We start from the raw sequence: 10,388 nt of genomic DNA on the forward strand, positions 1-10,388 counted from the left end.
GATTTTGCATTGAGTTTCACTTCTGCAACCCACTCAGGAAAACCTCAAATTTAGCTTAGACGTGCCTCAGACATCATGTGAGAACAGCCTGAAAAGGAAGTGCCTGAGTTGTATTGTGAGAAAAACAATTGCCATTTCGACTGAGTGCTGAAAATCTGCATGAGGGCCCTTTGCTCTAAAACACATCCAAGCCTTGAAACTGAAGAGGGGGAAACTGCTCTGCTTCGAGTTGCACCTGAAAGACTGTTCCATGATGGCTTTTTTTTAATACATTCTGCTGTCATTTCACTTCAGTGTACTGTGGGTGTAGCAAGTGGCATCCGTGTGCAGGTGTTTCCTGCAGTTGTCAAAGAAACACACTAGGGCGCAGTGAAAGCTGTGCCTGAAAGGTGTTTTTTTTTGTTTTTTTTTTACTTATGACTTGAAATTTTACATTGTGGGACATCAGCAGTGTAATCCAGCTGATGTAGGCACAATTATTTTAAGCCTATTGAAAAGCTGCCACATCTGAGTTAAAAAATGAGGCTGAATGAGGAACTAAGCCTATCAGCTGTCAATTTGAAATATTTAGTGAGAATAGCTTCTTGTAATTACACAATTTCTGTTTTCAGAGTGATTAAAGCTAAAAAGAGGATTTTGCCTGTTGGAAGCGTACATGTCAGCAACCAACAGTTTATTGGATTGTCATTGTTCTCTCCTTAGAAATCTGCAGGCAACTAGCTGATATAACCTCCAGCACTGGAGATAATAAAAGGCATAGACTGCTTTGGTGGGCCTATTTTTTGACAGCATGTCAGAGCCCTGAAGAAGAAGGCTGAACTCTTAAGATACTGTCTGTTTATGTCTCATTAAAAGACATTATGTTCCAAAGGTTCAGCTCTGAAGTCTTGCCAACTGTTTAACTCTTCTGACCAGGACAAGCACAGCGAGGGCTAGTAATGAGAGCAACAAGATTAACTTTTGATGTTACTGTATAGCTAAAAGGAATAATGAGAACAGAAAGATGCCGAAAGGAAAAATGAGAGTGTTCAAAGAAAAGTGAAATACACAGGGGTAGTGTCGAGTAACCCGCTCCTATTTTGTTGTCTGTTCTGCTTACAGAGAAAGGGAGAGAATGACTGATTGAGGCCACAGCTGTTCAGGATAGTAACAAACATAGTTTGCTTTGACATGATGGAACTTCCTTCACAAAAGAAGTGCACATCCTGTTTTCAGACTGAAGGTGAGGAACTGCAAGAATGCAGGAAACACGGCGTGCAGTACAGGTGAAATTGAAAAGTAGTTCACTTCTTGTTTTACTTTCCTGGCACACAGTGCAAAAGTTTTGATCTACCCCTCATTTCTTTTATTTCACTTTCGGTGAGTCAGGCTTCTTGATAATCTTTTAAAGTGGTCTTGAGCAACAGTTCTTCAGGCTTTCTGAAGGTCTATCACAGTTTTTCTCTGAACATTGGCTGATTTCTCACCCTTATTCAGTCTAGTAGTTGTACTAGACCATTTTCAGATGAATGCCTTTTTTTTTGTTTATTCAGCCCCTTAACACTGACCTATGACTCAAGGGACAGTCTAAACATAACAAAACAATTAGCAAAGATCCAATTTCAAATGGGATATGTAGGCACATCGTTACCAGTAGCCTAGTAACAGTCTGGCATAAAACAGCATTCTTTTTTACCAAAAATATCTACAGCAGATGTACAGTATCTAAAAATGATGTGCTCAAGAAATAGGAAAAAATCCAGCAAAGACACAGGACCTGAGATGTGTATCTGGTCTTTCAGTTTGTCCACCCACTGTTCACTGAAGCCTCATCAGAAATGGTCTCCATGAAAGGGTGGATGCCAAGAAGCCATTTTTATGGAAGGAAAGCAGTGAAAAAGGCTGAGGTATGCCAAATGACAAGAACTGAACTAAAAATCAGTGACAACAGGTCTTATGCAATGATGAGTCCTCCCAAGAGGACATCACCAGCCCGGACCTCAAGATTATTGAAGCAGCGTGGGATCTTCTTGACAGAGAAGAGAGAAAAAAGGCAGAAATTACAAGAAAGCTTGTCTAAGAGGGTTCAAGTTGTGTTGAAGAATAAAGAATGGTCAGTAAAGATGGTCATACCAAATATTGAGTGTCAAGCTTGTAAAAATGATATAAACTCTGTTTTTGCTTCATATGCTGTATTTTCACCTATGTCTGAGCATGTTTCAAGAGATTACTTAATCTATTTCTAATTTTCCTGGCAATATCTGAACCAATGAGTAGTGGCGCTATACTTTAGCACGGTACTGTGTTACACATGTGCAGCTCTGTTCTCGGTCTTCCAGCCAGGACATGGCCGCCACACTAATCTGCATTACCATTTCACTGTACATGAAAGGTAACAAGCAACTAATTGTGTTGCAAGATTTTTATTAGATTGCTCTTTCATGAGATCAGATGTAATATATCAGCTTGTCTTATGGGAACACCACTCTGTTGTTTATCCACTCATCACAATGAAATAGATATTTGATTGACAGCAGACCAAAGTGAGAGGTCAGTGCATCAACCAGTCATTGTTTAGACAGCAGACAGACTAAATAATGAATGTTCCAAGTCCATTAGTAGGTAAATTAAAATGAATTGATGTTATGATGAGACAGTGAATGCTCCTGAAAGATGAAGAGCTAATGAATATTGTACCCTTTACAGACCTTTAGACTCACGGATCCTGGCAATAAACGTCATATATATTTAAAGTCTCCACACAGAGAAGCTGGTTTATTTTTTAGCTAGTTAGCAAGATAATGAAGATGTAATTGAGTATAACAAAAGGGAGACACTTGTTATTATCAGACAATGAATAAATGAAGCAGAGATATGGCCTGTGCAGCGAAGCTATCATGGTCGAGATGAGAGCAGCATGCAAAGCAAGTAGCCCTCTGTCATCTGCCGGATGAGAGACTGGAGCAACGCCTCGCCTCTGGAGAGTTCCCCAAATGGTCCAGGCTAACAACACTCTCCCAAGAAATTAGCCTGCTCAACCGTCCATTGCGCACACCCCACCAAAGCGATCCAATGCACAAAATTAACCGTCAAACTCAGCCTGAGTGTTACATAATTGGAGGCCAGTCCCTGAGATTGGATCAAGGACTCAGATCGCTGCTTGCAGAAAGGTGAGCTTAAACCGTATAAGGAGCTGGTGGTGTGCTGTTAAATAATATTTTTTTTTATGAAAAAGTTACTTCTTTTGAAGTGTACGGAGGCAACTACAACCAAAAACAAGAAAACACTTTTTTATGAACAAAAAAACCCAATTATGATGCCGTCAAATTTAACAAAAACATCATAGGTGATAACTGCAGCTGTCAAAGAGGCGCACAAGGCTGCTGCTGTGGTGCTTAAAAAGCATGGTTATTACAGTGCGCGCATACAATTTTAAACTGAGGACATCAGTGGTGTAATCCTTCTGCTGTAAACTGAATTATTTCTAGCCTTTTCAAGAAGTCACATCCAATTTTAGAATGAGAATGAATGAGGAACAAGTTTATAAATGTGAAATATTTAGAATCATCTGACTGTAAATAACGCTAACTCAGGTTTCAGGCTTACGAAAAACAAACATGCAATTTGTTTCTCTTGTACAATTCTGAATGGGTGGACTAACTTTACACAAACTACATCACAAACGATGTTAAATATTGCATTTTCATTTTCACTAATATAATATAATATAATATAATATAATATAATATAATATAATATAATATAATATAATATAATATAATATAATATAATATAATATAATATAATATAATATAATATAATATATACTGTTTAATGTTAATGTTAATTCCATAATTAGATGAATTGTAGTGGATTTCGTGCAGAAATTTGATTATACCTTTAGGTGTACAGTAGGTACAATGCCGTATAATGATCTCGTCTTTATTGTGATGGTCATGCAGATGCACTTCTCCATAGCAAACCTGACGTCTTGGTTCTTTAAATCTGTGATTACATCTCCTGGCGAAGCATTGTTGCTGTTGAGCTGTGAACTTCTGCTCCTGTAGTCATAAAATCTATTTTAGGGATTCAAAATAAGCATATTTTTTGTTGTTGTTGTTGTTGTCTTTTTTCAGTCTTTCAAATTTGACTGAAAACATTTTCATTCATGACTTATAAATGCAAACAAACCTTTCACAAAACATAAAATATATGAACTGCTGCTTACTCACAGATTTACAGTACACCACCAAACTCACTCAGCAGATAAACAAATAAATATGCCTTCTTATCTTAAAGCCTTTGCTTCATGGGAACACTTTTGTTGAGATTTTTTGTGGTTGCTCTTACGTAAATCAAAATCCCAAACTATATCAGACACCTTTCCTGTTTTGTTCTCCAGCCACTGTCTCATTGTATGCAAGAGGAAACCAGTGTAATTCCTTTGAAAGGAGTTCAATCCGAAGGAATGTGAGTCATCCAGCATTCTGGACTTTAAATGAGCCATTACATCACTGCCGACTGGGGATTTCTTCACACAGCTTCACCCTTCTTCTTTCAGCTCGGTTTACTTGAAATCATTACTGAAACTTAAGCAAACAACATCAAAGTTCTCCAATAGTGCCACGTTTCCCGTCTTGGACAATGGAAACCGTCTTGATATAATAACGTTCGCTTTCAGCATAACTTATGTATTAGAATAGTGGATGGAAAAGGGTGAAAAAAAGCGGTGAGAAGATGTGGATGTGTGAATGGAAGTGACAGTGAACATAGTTTTAGCAAATGCCACAGGCTACCCAGTGGGGCAAAAACAGAGAATGCTGTAAAGTAGAAAGCTGGGAAGCTGTCAGTCACACAGGGAATGTCTCAGGGCATCTTTACAGCTGTGAAAATGCTCACAGCGTGTTAGCAGTTTTTAGGAGAGTGGTGGGAAACAGATGTGTATAATTTTTAAGATCCAAGGGGAGGCTGCTACATTCCCTGGACTGTAATATTTCTTCCTGATCAATCAGCTGAGATCTGTCCATGAAAAAGCCCATTTAAATCTGCTTTAAGTACGTTGCTAGATAATGCTTTTTTTCTTTTCTTTTTTCACTAGACATTTAGGATTTCTCTGAAAAATTAGGCTCAATACATCTCAGGGGAAAATGGGCTTAACTTCAAAGGATGTTTCCGGTATTTCACAAGAAGAAAAAAAGATGTGGTCCAGATTATCATTATCATTAATTTTGAGTAAGCTCAGATATTCGGGTTAAACTCACAATGTGTTTGATCTGAGAGATCTGTGAAATGCCTGCTAGACTGGATTTGCAAAGAAGATTGAAGTGGTGCCACTTAAAGACATTGTAATGTGATTTAAGTGATAAAATGCTTTTGTGTCGTCTGGGAGTCCTCTGTAGTCTGTAGACTGAAGCGGCACAGGATGTCGAGTTCTGACACCAAAAGTCCACTGATGCAACCCTTCACCACCACCAGTAACCCACATCTGAAAGAGGCATTAGTGGTCTGCCATCTGATGGCGAACTCCAGCTGATGCAACAGAGAGACAGTGACAGGCCTGGGCTCAGGTGGCGAGGAATGACTTTGCAAAATAGTCCTGAATATGCCACATAAATCTGTGTTTAAAGCAGAAATTAAACATCCAGGAGGTTGTCTGAATGCTGCTTTGAAATGTCTTTTCCCATCCTGCTATGACAGTTGAACCAACTAGAAAGAAAATGTATCCATCAAGCAGCATCTCATGGTTGCTCGGTTTTCTAGACAGGATGGTGGATAGATACTCTGTTGAGGCTTAAAACATCCTTGTTGCCTGCTGTTACTTCCCTCACACACTGAGAGTGTGCAGGCTTTAGTCTGAACAGCCTCGGTGGAATCTCCAGGCCATCTATCTTACAGTGGGCAGATCATTATGTAGTCGACAAGCAGCTTTAGGCCGGGGGCAGGTGGGAATGCTTGTACTAGATGAACTACAGTCGACTACCCTTGTTTACTGGACCTCTGTAAAAGCAAATCTCGCCCCTTTTACTGTTTAATAGTACAATACATTTGAGCTTGTTCTATTTCTACACTGCTGCCATGGTTTATTGCACCTGAAGCAACATTAAAAACTGATTTATTCATAGTCAGTTATTTTGTTTTATCTTTTTTAACAATAATTTGTACTAAACTGATCTAATAAACTAAAAATTCTGTCAATCTAGCCACAGCTTGTTTCTGTCCTATATTTATATAACCATTGTCCAAAGACCATTTAAAACAGCATCACTATTGGATGATATTCTTGCTTGTTTTGACAACTCTGCAGCGGCCTTTTGTCTGGACTGTAGCTTCATGTTGAGCAGGGAGATCTGGCTCCTTGCATAGCTGTTTTGATGAGCTATGAGGGAAGAACTGCTCTGTTCGTTGTAATTAAAGTAGATGTCACCCAGAGCTGTAGTCTGACTTGTTTCTGTGTGTTTTTGATAGTTTTTGGATCTCAATGAGTTCCCTGGCACAGAGGCAAGCTTCATCAAGCTGTGGAAACAACGACGTCATTTGTAAATTGGATGAAAATCCTAATTTGATTTTGGTTTGTTTGTGGGAATTGTTGGAACTAATGAAAAAAAGATAATATATGGCAGCCTCATTCTAATCCAAAAAGTTGGGATGCTGTTTAAAATTCAAATGAACATGAAATGCAATACTGCAAATGCAATAATGCAAATGATTTAAGCCCTATATTTGACTCAAAATAGAAAAGCCAACATATCAGAATGCAGTTTTGTTCCCAACAACACTTTTCAAAAAAGATGGAACATGGGCAGCAAAAGTGGAAATGTTGTACAATTCTTACATGATCAGGATTTTTTCAAAAGAAGCATTTAAAAGAGTATATAGTACTTAATATTGTTAAAGAAAATCTGGACAAATCTCTGGTCATAAGAGACCAAAGTTAAATGGCCATAATCTTCAGGCTCACTGCATTCAAAACAATTAGGATTCTATAAGAGAAGTTTCCATTTGGGCTCAAGAACACTTTTGAGATATACAGTATATGTGCAATGTCCAGAGATGCTTTCTCTGAGCATTTAAGATGTACTCAGGGAAAGAATGTTGTTCAAAAGCCAACATTTGTGAAGGCATGTGTGTGTATCAATATATATGGCAAGGGTAACTTGCACATCTATAAAGGTACCATTAACAATGAACAATAAATACAGATTTTAGAGCAACATATGAGGTTTTTGCACTCTCTTGACAAAGACTTGATGCGCATTAGGGAGAACGGATACAACTTTGAGAATCCCTCTGAAATGGCAAAGATTAAAATGACGGGACTCACCAGCTGTTTCAAACAATAAACTCATGTGACTGACCTATTTTTTCCCCAGATATCACATAATATCCCAGATATTTCCAGAGATTAAAGTAATGCCTGAAGAGCTCTCTCCATTTTTTCTTCTTGCGTATGCACACCACATTTGTTGTCTTTTTTCTTGTTTGTTTCCTGTTAGATTGCTTCAGATTGACTTTTAAGTGAATGGAAATCCTGAAGTCACACAACATGAGAAATTAAAAATATAACAGAAAAGGTATTGAACTGTTCAGCCAGTGAAATCCCATATCAGACAAGAATGGAAAAAACAATTCACTTTCAAAACTTTAACAGCTGGTCTTCTCATTCCCCAAACTCATAAAGTGTTCATACAAAATATGGGTAAACATGCCCTTGTTCCACCATCATTATTAACATGTTTTAGTAATTTACATGAGCATCTATATATATATTTATCTTTTTTTAAGAAGAAATCAATCATAAACAGTGAAATCTCTTAGTTTTAACATTTGATAAGCTCTTTGTACTATTTCCAATTAAATATAAGGTTTAAACATTTTACACAGCATTTCAGATTTCATGTTCATATCCACGAGAACCACAATGAGATACAGAAAGAATAGATGTTTTATTTTGACTGCTTCCGTTTCCATAATTGAAAATACATTCTGTGGACATGAACAGAGAAGAAAAATGGCATCTTTAGTAATTTGCACAGTAACACCGAGACAACAGATTTATGATGTATTCGGGCTCAAGGATCCATGCTTTTGTTGATTGCAGTGCTTGTTTTAAGTGAAAAATATGTTCCAGTGTCCTGGTTTGATGCCAACAAAACCACCCCAGAGCATGACACTCCTTGAAAACCTGGAATATACGCCAGTGATTTGTCAAGAGAAAAATTGTCATGACTACATTTTTCACATGGAAATAATAGATTATTGATATTTAGACAGAATCCATTATGTTTTTCCCTTCTGGGCAAAAGCAGGCTTGAATTTAAAGTACAAGAGTTTTGGTTCAGTGACTTGACTCTTCTCTTCTTCTCAGTGAGAATTGTTCATTAGCTTAGTCCACAGAGAAACACACTAAGTCAAGACAATTATATTGTAAATGAGGAAGAATGTGTGAGCAGTCCAGATTATGGCACTTACAAAGAACAAGAAAGAGGAAATAGGCATGTTGTGTCTCTGTGAGACAGACGCAGAGCTGCTTAGATTGTAGTTTGTGTGGGGAAGCTAAAAACAGAAACATCTGTGTACACAAGAGGAAGAAGAAAGTGAAGGAGAATGAGACATGGGAGGAAAGAGTTGAAGGTGATGGAGAAGGTGAGATGAAATACAGTTAACAACATCCAATGGAAATAATATTCTCAACATCCTCATACATACACACATAAAGCAACACACACCTGCAGCTCTCCCAGCGGGTGGCAGTGTGTAATTTGGCAAATACATTCCCTGCTATGGGTTTGTCTCCAGTGCTGTCGAGACAGTCACAAACCCCATTGGGTAGTCCAGCCCATCCTTGAATTATGTCACTTTGAAAGCATACTTACCGAACTGCAAACAAATCTTGTCTTGTAAAGAGTACAGTTCTTGAATGTCCCACTTTTCCCATGCTGGTCATTCTTGTCAGAGGAAGTTTGGACTAATTTCTTTAAGCTTTTAGATATCTGACTGCAGAATGAGTCCGACCTCATTTCCTCTTGCTGCACCGCGCCACTGCAGTGTCCGTGGTCTTCTCCTTTGGTCCGGGCTCGGCACTTACTCGTGACTCTTCACTGGGTCACGTATCTGAAACTCTGTCCCAGAGGCCACCAGGTCTCCCCCTGCCAATACTCAGTGACATCTGTCCTGCTTTAACAACATATGGGAAATTACATGGCAAAAAACAAGCTGCCCTTCAAGGACATTTCTCCCCTTTGAAAGTTCACTCTCAACTCACTCTGCTTGAATTTAGCTCTGTGCCGCTGTGTGTATGTATTGCAACCAGTGGAAATTGACCTCCTGCTACCACATAGAAGTCCACTTTGGGTCACATCATATCTTAAAGGCTCCGTTCACTAAAATTACAAAAAAAAAAAGAAAAAGCATTTTGATAAGGGGCATAATGCAAGCTAAATATTTTTTTGAGCTTTCACTCATAACTTGCTGCCTTCATCAGCAAGCAGTCAGTACATCAAATTAATCCATAATGGACAGGAATGATAAACAGAATTTTGTTTCTGGTGCTAACAGCATTTAAAATTACATTTAAATGATAATAATTTCATACTGCTTATTCGCATAATAAGGAGGAGAAATGCTAATGCTGGAGTTGATTTAAAGTAAGTTGTTACACTTTTTGGTGTACATTAATATAATATAATAATGATATAATTTCAGTGCTGGGAAAACCTGGTGATTGGCACTGTTATCTCTCAGCACAAAGGTACCTGGTGTGAACCTTGGCTGGCTTTCTATGTAGAGATTGTTCTCCCTGTGCATGCATTAGTTTTCTCTGAGTACTTTATCTTCCTGCCACCATCCAAAAACATGCATGTTAGATTAATCGATGACTCAACTGACTGTTGGAGAGAGTGTGCGTGTGCATTGTTGTTTGTCTGTTTTGGCCCTTAAGTAGACTGGTGACCTGTGCCAGGGTGTACATCGCCTCTTGCACAATGTCAGCTTGGATAGGCTTTCAGCCCCCGACAACCCTGAATAGCATGAAGTTGGTATGGAAAATGAAAGAATAAATGAATGAGTGGGAACACCTCAAACATTATCAAACTTAGCCCTATTTGATCAAAGAGGTGGCAGACATCTCTGTTCTGCAAAACTTTTACAAACAAATTTTTGAATATCTGAATATCTCTATATCTCAAAATACAGTTTTTCAACCAGTTTGTGTAACCTAAGCCTCAGAATACCCCTCTGCTAACATGCTCATGAGATGCTTTTCATGTTTTACAAGATATATCATTAGCTAAATCATCCATCAATGTCATGACTTGTGATTTCTGTTTTGCATCTGCAGAGCACCATCTACAGTCTCAGAAAGGCAAGGTGAGACACTCCATATGATCCACCGAGGGAACATTTGAGGTACC

The sequence above is a fragment of the Leuresthes tenuis genome, unplaced genomic scaffold (assembly GCF_036924035.1).
Source record: "Leuresthes tenuis unplaced genomic scaffold, fLeuTen1.0.hap1 SCAF_11, whole genome shotgun sequence".
Classification (NCBI taxonomy): Eukaryota; Metazoa; Chordata; class Actinopteri; order Atheriniformes; family Atherinopsidae; genus Leuresthes; species Leuresthes tenuis.